The following is a 12,767-nucleotide window of genomic DNA, read 5'->3' as shown; positions in this document are numbered from 1 at the left end:
TATTCTTTCTAGTCAAGGGAGGGAGGAATCCTAACTGTTAGGACTGTTAGCTGTAGAACATATTGTATTGTTATTTTTAACCACAATTTTATTGTCCTACTTCACCCTTCCATCTTACCAGATCTAACCTACAACTGATGTTAACTATTAGGCTGGACTGACTAGTTTCCACATCAAGCATAATTTAAGAGTATTTCAGCAGCGTCTCCTCCTCACCTACTGGAATTCAATACAAACCACCATTCTCTGTCACTGATCAGAGATCTCTTTGCCCATTCATTTGAAGGACATCTTGTGTTGTTGCTACTATCCATCTCTACTTACTAATCCTCTTGGTTGCCTCTAAATTGTGTCACATAAATTTAGCATTTTATTTCTAAGATATAGACACCTTTTAATATTTTTTTAGCTTGTTAGGATAATAGATTGCTCAGTTAAGGCTCATCAAACCCCAACATACATTGGTTCATCAAGATAATGATCTTATTCATGTTTCTGCTTAAACAGTAATTGGACTTGCTTCCTCCATGATAGTCCATCTTTCTAAGTTCTGTCATTTGCATCACTGTGCATTCCTTTTATTTGTCCCTCTTGAGAAACTCATTAATTTAATTTTGCTTATAATTTCAACTAAAACTATTGCAATAGTCTTTGAATACTATAATAATATACCATTTTAGATTGTTCATCTGGATAGTTAACATCTTTTACTCCATTCTTCATGTTAGTTGACGAGTTTAGTGCTATGTCTCAGGGATATATGTCATGGAATCCTGGATATACAAATGAGAAATGACTGGTTATGTGTACAAACAGAGGTCTCATTCATGATCTGTAAGTAAACCCATGAAGCCAACCTGCTATCTATTGCAATCATTTCAGGAAAGCAAATAACTCTCATAGCAATTGTCTTAAAATGACCAGAAGTTGAAGCATAAATAACAGCTTCCTGAAATTTTTTTCCTAACTGTGGCCTAACTGGAGGAAACTAAATTTGTTCCTCTAGTCCATCACATATGTTGTCCCACTTCTACTTAGACTACAGACACTGTCCACATGCCAATCTCTTCCAACCAGGGTGCAACAGAACTTTCTCTATTTCCAAAATCAAGCCTTCCCAACCCTCTGTCTTTGAGTGGCTGTCTATTGCAAGTGATGTTAGCTGTTTCCCCTCCAAGAGCAAGCTCTGGAAAGACAGCTTTTTCTTGCTCTCATTTGGTCAATCTTCATTTATTTCCACATTTAAAACCAAACTGCAATATATTATGGGACAAGAATTTTTTTTTTTAAGGATAGTCTGTCTTTGATGGAACAGAGACAGGCGACTAGGAGATGTCTTAAAAATCTAGAAATTCCTTTTTTCAGTGAGTGCCAATTATATACCAGATTTCTATTTAAATACTATGACTAGAGAAAACAGGCATATTTGCTGCCATCGTGTAGTGAAATTTTAAGAAAACAAGGGATATGCATAAAGTGAAATAAGAACATACAAGGAAAATTCAAACAATGATAAGAATTCTGAAAGCCACATTCTGTTCAAAATGCACTGAAAACATGTGTCCAAATATGATAGAAAGATCTTATTTTTGCTAGAAAATAAGAAGCATATCATTTTCTTACAAGGAAGTTAGGAGGGTGATTACCAAACAATAGTAGATGAGAGTAAATGAGTAGAATTATCAAAGAAAAGAAAACAGAAACCCAAGAGACCATATACTAATATAAACTGAATGTTAAGTACAAGGAACATCAATATGCTAAGTCACTTAATCCTAAAGAAGATAGAAATATTTATATTCATTTAAATCTTTTAAATGATGAAATTGAATTCCAGAGAGATGATGTAACTTGCTTAACATTCAATAACCAGAAGTAGAGAAGCTGGGTTGGGAAACAGTTGATTAACTCCCTAGCCTGGATTTTAGAGCACTTCATGTAAATGTAAGCAAATATGGAACCAATTACCTTCTGTTGTACAAATTTGAACGTCCAGAAACATAAACAGCAGAAGTGTTTTCACAGTTTCTATTTTAGCATTTAAGGAGGTGCTTATGTGAATTAATAAGATAACACTCTGGAATAATTGTATGGAGTTTGTTTTTTTAGATTAAAAAGAGAATCTAGCATTATTTAGCCAACATCTATAAAATAGAAATAATAATTTAATATTCATGAACATTTTATTATAGCAAATATATAGTTTGTGGTATAGTTTATATATGAAAATCTAGGAGGTAATTATAGTAAATATTGTTGTATTATTTGTAATGTTAAAAATAAAAACTTTGTAGAAATTATTTAAGGAAGAGCCAATGATCCTTAAACACATAGTGATTGATGAGAAAAAGAGGGTGCATGTTTAAAACTATTAATCATTCTGAATAAATCTTTGATGAAAAATCATAACATTTTCATCTCTTCTGTAATATGTTCAATTCCAGTGCATTCCTTTTGTGGCATCCATAGTGTCTGAAATATAGTAATTTCTCAGTAAAATATTTGAACACCACATAGATTCATTAAATAAAATATGTATTTAAACAATAAAAAGATACTAAAATCAAAATTATTTTCACTAAATTTATGCTTTCTTGTTATTTTCAGTTTCTTGAAACAAAAGATGCAATATAGTAGTGTTTTGCAGTATAGTAATAGTGAGCAATGCTTCAAATCTATTAGCAAATCTTACATGCTAATTTATTTACTGTTCATTAAAATTGCTGAAATTTGCTAGGAATATTTTTTTTAATTAAGTAACTTTTGAGGTGTTCACTAATTCATGTTTTTGGTATATTTTTCTCTTTATGTGTATATATGTGCATGCACACACACATAACACATGCTCAAGCTTGCTTCCTCTTGACATTTTCAAATGTCATTTTAATATATGAAATGCTATTATATGATAATAAGAAATCTGTCTTTTCCCTTGAGAAATGTACTTAAGGGAGACTGAATGAAATTTTTGAATGAAAACACTGAAAATGAGCCAAGTATAATTAAAATAGCTTGATACACAGCAGGGAGTATGACAGAATTTTTCTGTGTTTCTAATGCCCTGTTTTTTTTTTCTAATTTTTAATGTCTTCTCCACTGGCAGAAAGCATAGGAAACATACCTCCTAAGAAGAAAGTATCCAGACTATTACAACTGCCTCAATTTTGTTTCCTTATACATTGTGAAAACATGATCCAATTTTAAACAAACTGAAGGAAAAATGGGCACTATTACAATATTCAATTTCTTGAGTATTACATATATGCTTTTAACTTTTTGAAATACCTTGTGAGTAGTGATTAAGAAGAAAAACATGTTTTCTCTTCTTTGTGGAATCTGGGGGGGTTGTGGTTAAAAAAAGTCTATGAAAGTAAATAGAGGACAACTAGGGAAATGGAAGGGGAAAGGGAAAAAGGGAGAAGGGTAAGAGAGATTAGAAAGAATAATAGCAGAAGAGAATATGATCAAAGAACATTCTTTTTGTGTATGGTAATGTAAAAAACTCCTTACTTTATAAAATTAATATTTGATAATAAAAGATAGAACAGATCGTCTCTTATTTTCTCCAAAAGTTTATAACATCTTAAATTGTTTAGAATATTTACAATATTAAAATGTCAGAAGTCCTTTTTCTTTCCACAAATTCTAACAGATAAATAAAAGATGCATTATTTTAAAATCATTTTTAATAAGCATCTTTGATTGATGGGATCTTCAAACTTTTTAAATCACTATTTTATGAGTATGAAATAAAATATTCAGACAACTAAAAATATGATTTTTCTAACTCAGGAGTAATCATAAGGACTATCTAAAGACTGTGTCTGTCATATGTGATAGTGTACTACCTATAGAGCCCACTGTAAAGTGAAGAAAGGACTCTAATATTGTTTTAGTGTTATATGTTTCAAAAAATTCCATGTATAATAAATGAATAGATGTGTGCTTATTAGAACAGGCATCCATATAGATCTGGAGTAAGCAAGAGAAAATTGATAATGGAAAAATTACCAACCACCTCTTTTTGGAAAATAAAATATGTTAAAATGAGAAATCATAACATTTTAACATTCATTAATTAGTGTCAATATATTTTATTTATTTGTTTTTATTAATGTATAAGGGATACGTTGTGACATTTAGAAAAGTTCTTACAATATAGCACAGTTGAATTCATTCTGTATATCATTCTCCTAGTATCAGTATTTTTAGGGAAAATACATTATATTTTGGTCTTGAAGTCTCCTGATGGCATCAGGTCATAATACTCTAGCTATTATGACAAACATCTGGTAACACGTTTTGGTTGTCTCATCTCAGAATTTGGTACATGTTGAACAATTCCTCACTTGCCAATTAGAACTCAAATAAATATGGATATTGACAGACACAATCTTCTTTTTTTTCAAGACACCAATTAACCAGGTTATACTGATCACTGTCAGTAATTAAAAGATGATTTACATCACCCCTCTCTTTTCCCATCAAAACTTTAGATACATATACATATGAATTTTGTCATATTGTCTTTCTGCTTCTTCCTTCAATAAGGAGATGGCATCCTCCTTGTTAGATTTGTAGCAGAGCCCTGTCTTCCATCTCTGCTTTGCAATAATGAGCTGCTGTCCTTGTCACACTTTACCTTACAGTGGCCATAGAGACTGCAAGTAAATTCATGACAATCATCTCCACCTTGCACAAAAAAGGAGTTCAGAGACATTACACCTACTCAACCAGTTCTTCAGGGATTGTGTGTGGATGGATGCCTGTCCTCTGTGTAACTAGTACACAGCAGGGTAGAACACATTATTTACTGTGGAGATGGTGCATAACTAAATTGACAATTGAACCACTTCTCCCAGGAAATGCAGTTTGAATCTGAACAAATTCAATACCTTCTAAAATAGAAGACTTAAGTAGGAACAGAATTTCAAAATAAAATGCTAAAAACATGTAGGACTTGGGCTCAAATTATTTATCAAACCAAAAACAGGAATATCTCAAGTCTAAAAGTAACTAACTAAAGTGGACATGTGTTAGAATTAACAAACAAGGTTTATAAAGTAGCTATCATAAAAATAGTCAACAACCAACTAACTATGAATGCTTTTTAGAAAAACAGAAAGTCTTGGTAACTTGGTTTGGTAGTACCAAGTTGAAAGAATATAATAATCAAAATAATGTCATAGGATGGGCTCATGCAGAGTGTAGGTGCAGAGGAAATCGTTAGTGCACTTGAAAATATGTCAATAAAAATTATCTTATTTCAACACCACAGAGGAAATAGATTGGGAAAATGAATGACTCTTAAAGTTCTGTGGGACAATGATGGAGGAAATCATGTCTGTGGCATCAAAATTTCAAAAGCAGGCAAGAAGGCAATGCTGAGAAACACTTCTGAGGAAACAATGGCTTAAAACTTCCCAAATGTGAACAAAATCATCAACATACAAAGTCAACCTAAACAGACAAACTCAACCAAGATCAATGTGGAGACACAACATAAGCAAATGGCTGAAAAATTAAGAAAAACATCTTAAAAGCAACCAGAGAGAAATGATCCATTACCTAATACTCTATGTGAATAATTCAAGTGACAGCTGTCTTCTCATTAGACACTATGGGGTTCAAAATGAAGTGACACATAATTTTTCAAGGGCTGAAGGAAAAGAATTGTTAACCTAGAATATTATGTTCACAAAACATTCTTCAGAAGCAGAGATGAAAGAAATCTGTGCTCTGCAGCAGCTGAGATACTCCATAAGACCAGCTAAGCAAATTCTTTAGCTTGAAATGATAGGATAGCTCAAAAACACTTGGAACAGGAGACAAGAATAATGAGCAACAGAAAGGCTGAAACTACAGATAACTATAACACTTTTGTCTGCCCAGTTTTTTCAAACTATGCCAGACAGTTAAGAACAATCAAGATTGGGTTCCAAGATGGCAACTAAGGTACAGAAGCACCTAGCATGAGCTCTGGGACTCCAAAACCACCCTGAGATGTTGGAGCCATACTTGGCAGAAACAAAGCACCAATCAGAATCAAACCTTTGACATCCTGAACCCCTAGACTTTGGAGAGCTTCCCCAAAACACGTTACATTGAGAAAACTTGAGGGCTGCCACTGCTGCCTCAGCTGCCACCACTAGCTCCAAATCTGCCACTGAGACATGAGACAGACCAAAGAGGTGAGTGCCACACATCATGCAGAATTTGTGCAGCCACCCCTGGGATATACCAGCACAGCCTGTGGGCAGACTGAGCTCCTCCTAAAAAAAACTGAATAACAAACATCAAACTGTAGTCTAGAACAACAGCAGAGGGAACAGGAACACTGAAAGGGCACGGGAGAAAGGTGGAGGGGCAAGGAGCTAATCTCATCATGAACTATCAGTAAACAAATGCTGGAAAGGCAGGAAGGCTGAGAGTGGGTGGGTGATAAGCCTCTCCCTGAAGCAGGGCAGGTTGTGGATCACACAGATTAACTCCTGAGCCAGTGAGTAGCATCCAAAGCTTCAAAAATGAAAAACAAATAGTGAACTGTCATAACACATAGACAGCAGAGGGGGCTGACAGAACACTGAACCTTCCTCAGAGAAAGGGGGCAGGGCAAGGAAAAACCCTCAGTGTGGAGATCCCAGTAAACAAGCACAGTGAAAAGCCACCCCCAAAGCAGGGCAAGGAGTGGACTACAGAGGTGATCTCCTGAACCTTAGGGAAGCATTCAAACTTGAATTGCCTCACCTTGCTGGGGGAAGAGCTGATGAAGCAGCTGCAGGAGAAGAGTAGCACAGCTATCATCTAGGGAAATCAATAGCTCTGACTACCTGCATGATCTGGCAAAACTACCTCACCTTACAATTTCAATTTAACTGGTAGACAGAAGAAAAAAATACTACTCACAAGTCAATCACCTGGTGAGACCATGTCAGAGCAGCTGCTTATATGCCAATACCAGAAGTAACTCCAGAACTTAAAATAAGACTGAAATTCTATTGTTCCTGAACCTGGTGTTTTTCTTTTTTTTCTTTATATTTTTTTAATTTGTTTGTATGCTTTTGTTTTTGTTTTTTGTTTGTTCATTTTTTCCCTTTGATTTTTTTGTGTTTTTTTATTTGTTTGTTTTGTTATTGCGGGTTTTCTATTTTTATTTCCATTACTATTATCTTTTTTCTTTCTATACTATCAACTTTACCATTATCATCTTCTCATCCCTACTCAAACCCCCTTCACTCTCCTTCCTTTTCCTGGGCTAAAATACATTGCTCCCCCTCAACAACTCATTCTGTCCATTCTCACCCACTCTTTCCCCAGCCCTCACCTTCCCTTCCCACTGACTCCCAACCTCTCACCAGACTACCCCTCTCTCCTACACACACATCATTCACTGACCAATCTAGTATTCCAACTTTACATAACCCAAAACCCCTGCAATCCCTAAAATAAGCACCATCTACTACAACAGAAATACACCCAAACACACACAAGGACCACAAATATCAGCAGCCCCCACACTGCTTCCCCCACACACCCATCCTGCTTCCCACCTTCCCCTTTAGTGACACCCTATCCAACTCCCTAAATTTCTATAGCTAGCCTTATAAATGTTAACCCCCCAACTCTCACTGCTTATAGGTATTACCAACAAAGGGTCTTCTATGTAACATATAAACTACTGGTTGGGTATTAAACCTGTGAATTAGTTACTACAAAATTACAAATGGACAAGGGACAGATATAGTACACTAACCTAGTTAAAAACCCAAGACACCAACAAAATAAAAATTAAATCAAGGAAAATAGGTGACTAAAACCACCAAATAACCCAACAAGAACAGAGTTGCACAATATCAAGTGGAGTAATGGGAAGAAGAAAAAGGGATGGAAATCACTCTCTCCCCAAAAAATAATTTAATACAGAATTTAGAAGGAAATGAAGAAAATAAATACCCAGTTCTGGACTCCAACAAAACAAAGATAAATAACACCAAGGAACCCAGTGATGCCCATAAAAACAACTTCAAAGAAGAAATCCTGCAAGTAATAACTGAGAATTTCATGGAGATGATACTAGACATAGTTAACCAAAATGTAAAAGATGCACTCAAGACATTTCAAGACACTAAAAATAAATAAAACAAGAAGATACAGAAGCAAATAAATGATCTCATAGTAGCCCTAAATAAACACCAAGTGAAACAAAGAACACCAGAAATGGAGAGATAAATGAATTAAAGATGAAAATAGAAAATATAAAAGAGGAAGGGACCCATGATATGGGAAACCTCAAAAAAAGAATCAAACAGAGACAAAAAACACAGTGGAAGGCCACTCAAGCAGACTAGAACAAGCAGAAGACAGAATCTCAGGACTTGAAGATAAAACAGAAATTAAAGGAAAAACTGAAGAACTGTTAGTCAAACAACTCAAGACCTGTGAAAAGAATATGCAAGAACCCACCATCTCCATCAAAAGAACAAACCTGAGAATGATAGGCATTGAAGAAGAAGAAAGAGAAGAGGTCCAAGCAAAAGGGATTCATAATATATTCAATAAATAATAAGAGAAAATTCCCCAGATCTAAGGAAGTTATTTCAGGTACAGGAAGCCTTCAGGACACCAAACAAACTTGATCAAAATAGAACTTATCCATGACAAATTCTCATTAAAGCAACAAGCACAGAGAATAGAAAAAGGATATTGAAGGTTGTAAGAGAGAAGAAAAACAAAATTTAAAGGCAAACCCATCAAAATCACAGCAGACTTCTCAATGGAAACCTTAAAAGCAAGAAGGGCATGAAGTGAGGTAATCTGGATACTGAATGAAAATAACTTCAACACTAGGATACTCTACCCAGCAAAACTACCATTCAAAATAGATGGAGCAATAAGTCTTTCATGATAAGGAAAAACTAAAACAATATATGACCACCAAACCACCACTACAAGATTCTCCAGGGAATTCTACACACAGAAAATGAAAGCAAACAAAACCATGAGAAGACAGGCAGTATCAAACCACAGGAGAAGAAAAGAAAAGGAATCAGAGAGTAACTTTGATTCAGCTGCACACAATCAAACCTTTAAACAACAAAAAGAACTAAAGGATAGGAATCACCACATACCTGTCAATATTAACACTAAATGTCAACAGACTTTACTCCTCCATGAAAAGACACTGTTTGGCAAACTGGATTAAAAAGGGAGATCCAATAATATTTTGTTTACAGGAGACCCATCTCATTGACAAAGAAACACTAACTTAGGGTGAAAGGCTGGAAGAAAATTTACCAAGCCAATGACTCCCAAAACAGGCAGGAATATCAATACTTATCTCATATCAAAGTACACTTCAAACTTACATTTATCAAATGAGATAAAGAAGGACACTGTATGCTAATAAAAGGGGATTACACCAAAAGGAAATAACAATTATTAATCTACATGCGCCCAATCTTATTGCACCCAAGTTCATCAAGCATACTCGAAAGGACCTAAAAGTGCATATAGACTCCAACACAGTGGTAATGGGAGACTTTAACACCCCCTTATCACCAATAGATAGGTCATCCAAACAAAAAATCAATAAAGAAAATCTAGAACTAAATCACACCATAGATCAAATGGACCTAGCTGGTGTCTACAGAATATTTCATCCAACTTCTGGACAAAATACATTCTTCTCAGCAGGCCATGAAACTTTCTCTAAAACTGATCATATCTCAGTACATAAAGCAATCCTCAGCAAATATAAGAAAATTGAAATTATTCCCTGCATTCTATCTGATCACAATTCATTAAAATGAGAACTCAACAACAAAAATAATAGCAGAAAATACACAAACAATTGGAAGCTGAACAACACACTGCTCAATGATCAGTGGGTCATCAATGAAATAAAAGAGGAAATGAAAAGTTTCCTGGAAGTTAATGAAAACAAAACATGACCTACCAAAACCTATGGGACATAGAAAAGGCAGTCTTAAGAAGAAAGTTTGTAGCCATGAGTGCATATATTAAAAGGACAGAAATATCTCAAATAAATGATCTAATACTATATCTCAAACTCCTAGAAAAAGAAGAATAAACAAAATCCAAATCAAGCAAAAGGAGAGAAATAATAAAAATAAAGGCTGAAATTAATGAAATAGAGACCCCCCCCAAAAAAAAATCTACAAAGAATCAATGAAAGAAAAAGCTGGTTCTTTGAAAAAAAATAAACAAGATTAACAGACCCCTGGCAATCTGACTACAATGAGGAGAGAAAAAAACCCAACTCGATAAAATCAGAAATGCAAAAGGGGAGATAAAACAAACACCACAGAAATCCAGGTAGTCATCAGAGACTACTTTGAGAAATTATATTCCAATACATTTGAAAATCTTGAAAAAAATGGACAAAAATCTAGATACTAATAACCATCCAAAATCAACCCAAAATATATTAACCACCCAAACAGATGTATAATATGAAATGAAATTGAAGCAGCAAGAGCCTCCCAAAAAAAGATAAGTCCAGGACCTGATGGATTCTCTGCTGAACTCTATCAAAACTTTAAAGAAGAACTAATACCAACTCTCTTTGAAATAGAAAGAGAAGGAATACTGCTTAATTCATTCTATGAAGGCTGTATTACACTCATCCCCAAGCCAGACAAAGACACCTCCAAAAAGGAGAACTATAGCCCAATCTCCTTAATGAACATCGATGCAAAAATCCACAATGAAAAAATGGCAAACTGAATCCAGCAATATATCAGAAAGATCATTCACCATGACAAAGTTGCTTCATCCCAGGATGCAGGAGTTGTTCAACATACACAAATCTATAAATGTAATACACCACATTAATAAAGCAAAGACAAAAACCACTTGATCATTTCAATAGATGCAGAAAAAGCCTTCGACAAGATCCAACACCACTTCATGATAAAAGCTCTAAGATAACTAGGAATAGAAGGAATGTACCTCAACTTTATGAAGGCTATATATGACAAACCTATAGCCAACTTCATACTTAATGTAGAAAAACTGAAACCATTTCCAAAAACTGAAACCATTTCCCCTAAAATCAGGAACGAGACAAGGGTGACCACTCTCCCCACCTTATTCACCACAGTCCTGGAATTTCTAGCCAGAGCAATAAGGCAAGAAGAAGAAATAAAAGGAATACAAATAGGTAAAGAAACTGTCAAAATATCCCTATTTGCAGACAACATGATCCTACACCTCAAAGACCCCAAAAATCTACCAAAGAATTCCTAGACACCACAAACAGCTTCAGGAGTGTGGCAGGATACAAAATCAATTACAAAAATCATTAGCTTTTCTATACATCAACAATGAACAAATTGAGAAAGTATATATGAAAATAATTCCATTTACAATAGACTTAAAAAATCAAATACCTAGGAGTAAACTTAATAAAGGATGTCAATGACTTCTACAGTGAGAATTGCAAACCTCTGAAGAATGAGACTGAGAATGACTGCAGAAGGTGAAAAGATATTCCATGCTCATGGATTGGTAATAACAACATAGTAAAAATGGCTATACTACCAAAACAATCTACATGTTTAATGCAATTCTCATCAAAACACCAATGGCACTCATCACAGAGATTGAAAATACTACCCTAAACTTCATTTGCAAACACAAGAGATCACAAATAGCCAAGGCAATACTCAGCAAAAAGAACAATGCTGGACATTTCACTATACCCGACTTCAAACTATATTACAAAGAAATAGCAATAAAAACACCATGGTACTGGCAAAAACAGATCTGAAAACCAGTGGAACAAAGTAGAGGACCCAGTTATAAATCCACACAGCTATGTTCACCTTATTTTTGACAAAGATGCCAAAATCATATGATGGAAAATATCATATTCAGCAAATGTTGCTGGGAAAAGTGGTTATCTGCTTGCAAAAAACTGAAACTAGATCCATGTCTATCACTCTGTACTAGTATCAACTCAAAATGCATCAAGGACCTTAATATCAGACCCGAAACTCTGAAGCTAGTACAGAAAATGCAGGGAATAGTCTGGAGCTAATAGGTGTAGGCAAGGACTTCTTCAATAGAACCCCAGAAGTTCAGCAATTAAGAAAAAGGATGAACAAATGGGACTACATGAAATTAAAAAGCTTCTGCACAACAACAGAAATGGTTTCTAAACTGAAGAGACCACCCATGGAGTGGGAGAAAATATTTGCTAGCTCTACATCAGACAAAAGACTGATAACCAGACTGATATACAGGGAGCTCAAAAAATTAAACTTCCCCAAAATCAAAGAACCAATAAAAAAGTGGGCCACTGAACTAAACAGAAATTTTTCATTAGAAGAAATCCAATTGGCCAAACAACACACAAAAAAATGCTCACCATCTCTGGCCATAAAGAGAATGCAAATCAAAACCACACTAAGATTCCACTTCACATATGTTAGAATAGCTATCATCAAAAACAGTACCAATAACAAATGTTAGTGAGGATGTGGGAATAAGGAACCCGCATACATTGCTGGTGTGAATGCAAGCTAGTAAAGCCATTCTTGAAAACAATATGGGGGCTTCTTAAAAAACTAAAGATAGATCTGCCATATGATCTGGCAATCACACTCCTAGGGATATAACCAAAGGAATGTGACTCATGTTACTCTATAGGAACACTATTCACAATAGGCAAGTTATGGAAACAGTCAAGATGCCCCACTACTGATGAATGGATTAAGAAAATGCTGTATATACACACAATGGAA

Source organism: Castor canadensis, chromosome 12 (genome assembly GCF_047511655.1).
Source record: "Castor canadensis chromosome 12, mCasCan1.hap1v2, whole genome shotgun sequence".
NCBI classification, from domain to species: domain Eukaryota; kingdom Metazoa; phylum Chordata; class Mammalia; order Rodentia; family Castoridae; genus Castor; species Castor canadensis.
Note: the sequence above shows the minus strand (reverse complement) of the source record.